The sequence below is a fragment of the Hibiscus syriacus genome, unplaced genomic scaffold (assembly GCF_006381635.1).
Source record: "Hibiscus syriacus cultivar Baekdansim isolate YM2019G1 unplaced genomic scaffold, ASM638163v2 tig00111783_pilon, whole genome shotgun sequence".
Taxonomy (NCBI): domain Eukaryota; kingdom Viridiplantae; phylum Streptophyta; class Magnoliopsida; order Malvales; family Malvaceae; genus Hibiscus; species Hibiscus syriacus.
This window is the reverse complement of record NW_024063178.1, coordinates 3,234,049-3,236,723: the sequence shown is the minus strand read 5'-3', so window position 1 is coordinate 3,236,723 and position 2,675 is coordinate 3,234,049.

Sequence of the window (2,675 nt, the reverse complement as noted above, 5' to 3'; positions counted from 1 at the left end):
TGTCATTTAATAATAAAAATTCTACGAATGTTAAATTACAAATTTATCCTTAAACTATTTTAGATTTACAAAATAAAATCTATAATTAAAATTTTATATGAAGTTCAGGGGTTAAAATAAAATTTTACCCTTTTATTAAACCTTTTTATATTTTCAATTTTGTAAAACAAATTATATAAATTTTATGAATTTAAAATTTTTAAAGAAAATATATAAATATTTTCCAACTTGTTAAAAAAAAATATATATAATAAGGACAATTTGGTCAAATATATATTCCAATAATCTTTTATTCCTTTAACCAAACGTGGTAATCTTACATTCCTGTTAAACCAACCAAAAACAAAATACAACATTCCCAGTAATCATATTCCATGGTAATCTTTTATTCCCACAGGTAATCTTTTATTCCCACTGGTAATCTTATATTCCGTGAACCAAACGCACCCTTAGGGTAAAGTTTGAACATGCACTTCTTTCTTTTGGTTTTTATAAAATTCTCTTGGGTTTTTTAAAAGTTTTTTCCTTTCTTTTTATTTTTTTTTTTTTTACTTTCTTTAAAAAATACTAAGTATGATTTCAATCATGTCTAGCTAAACTTTTAATTAGCCAAAGTGATATAATCTCAGTTGTGAGTTCGATCGTTATTCTAGCAAGAATTTCGGTAGTGCTTTGCTTGAGTTCTGAAATAGCACAGGCAACGTAATATGAAGTAAATTGAAAGATGTAAGAACGATAATGAAAGAAGGAACATTTGATATAGTGGTTGGAAGTTGGTAGAAGAGTGTTGTGGATGTGGTAAAATAAAAGTGAAAGATATGAGGTGTAGAATAAGGGTGTTGGCGTGGACTAAGGAGATTTGTAAAGAAGATGGATTATGACCCTTTAACTATATAGAGTTAGGAATCAACAATATAAAGTGATGGAATCGAAGTGGAAGTAGGTGGAACGTGACCCACTAGTTATAGATGAGCTAGGAACCAACGCTATAAGCAAATGGGATGGATGAAGACTACAAGACTATCTTGAAGTCGATAAAGTTCTTCAAAAGAACTAGAATGAAAGGAAACTCTCAAAAGTGTTTCTTAAATTAAGTTGTGTGTTACAAATGAAGAGAATGTGCCTATTTATAGTGTTCATAGGCACCATATGAAGAGTCTTACACAAAGAGAATAAATGCTCATCTTTATGGTCATGAATGCTCATGAATGCATTGTTTTCTCTTCTCTCTTTAAGTGGACAAAAATTCTAGAGCTTTAGGATGAATTTGGACTTAATTTAAGTTGAACATAAACTTAATTTTGTCTAAGGAGTGAAGGACTCTTGAGCTGCCTTGTCTTACTTGATTATGAGATAAAATGTAATTGAATGGAGGTTTTGAATGGTTGTAACACTCTTGTCGTCCACCTTGGAGTGTCCCTTCCCATTCCATGCTGATTTAAAACACTTAATTGCAATAGTAAGTGAAATAATTCAGCCTTCATTACATGATGCCTTTAAGAATATGAAAAACCCTTGAAATTGGATGATAAATTCAGCCTTGAATGCATTGAATTGGTGAGTTAAGATTGTCTTGATTGCATGAATAAATAGGGCCTTCAATTGCTTGTTTTCTTACTGAATTTTGAAAAGACTATTCTTTGGTTCAAGCTCATCCAATTTGTCCATGCACTTGTATGAATGAATTTGGAGACTCCTTTGGATGTTCAAGCCTTCCTTGCATGCAATTCCCGTAGTGAAATTCCAGCCTGTAGTGTCTTCGATAAAATGTTCATATCTCAAGCTCTCGATATCGGATTGAGGTGATTAAAAAGATGTTGGAAAGATAAGAGATAGAGGAATAATTTTCAATTTATTTTAGGAACCAAACACATATGTATGAAATCTAGAAATATAAAACAATTTAACTGAAATTCTTTCATGTGTTGTGATTGTTTATCTCCTTTCATGCACCCAGAGATAAAACAAGCAAATGTTGATGCTAAAAATAAACAAATATAAACATGTCATGCAAAACATTAAAGAAAATAGTTTAATTAATTTACTAGTTTAATGAATGAACTAGATTTATTGAATAATAAGCACACTTGAATGAAGTAACTAGCTTTAAAGAAACTACATGCTTAAATGATCCTAATTAAAGTACATGATTAAGTAACATGCTTATTTATTCATGCAAATTAATGTCATACAACTAATAAAACTCATGCAAATTCATGCATTAGTAGAAATCATGCAATGAATGATATCATATGATAAGCATATCCTAAGAGGCAAATGTAAACTTATGATAAGATATAATGCATAAATGAGAAAATAAAGGATAATGTAAGGTAACTCCCTTAGAATCAGCCTTAGTGAGCTTCAATGATTTGATCAGATCAAGAAGAAAGTTGGGGATCATTAGGATCACATCATTCCTTTCCTCTTTTAAGTGATTTGTCCCCAAATCAATATTTTCTACAAAAGAAAACAATCTCGACTTCCGTTTAGCAGGGAACTTCAATCTTGTTTTGCACAAACACCTTTCATTGGGGTTAAGTTTTGCTCGCTTGTGCACCTCACTTCCATGTTGTTCATTCGAATAGCCATATGTTTTTTTAACTCCTTCAAGTAGGTTGGTTACACCAACTCCTTTAATCTTTGTGCCCTTCTATATGATGGCTCTTGAGTAG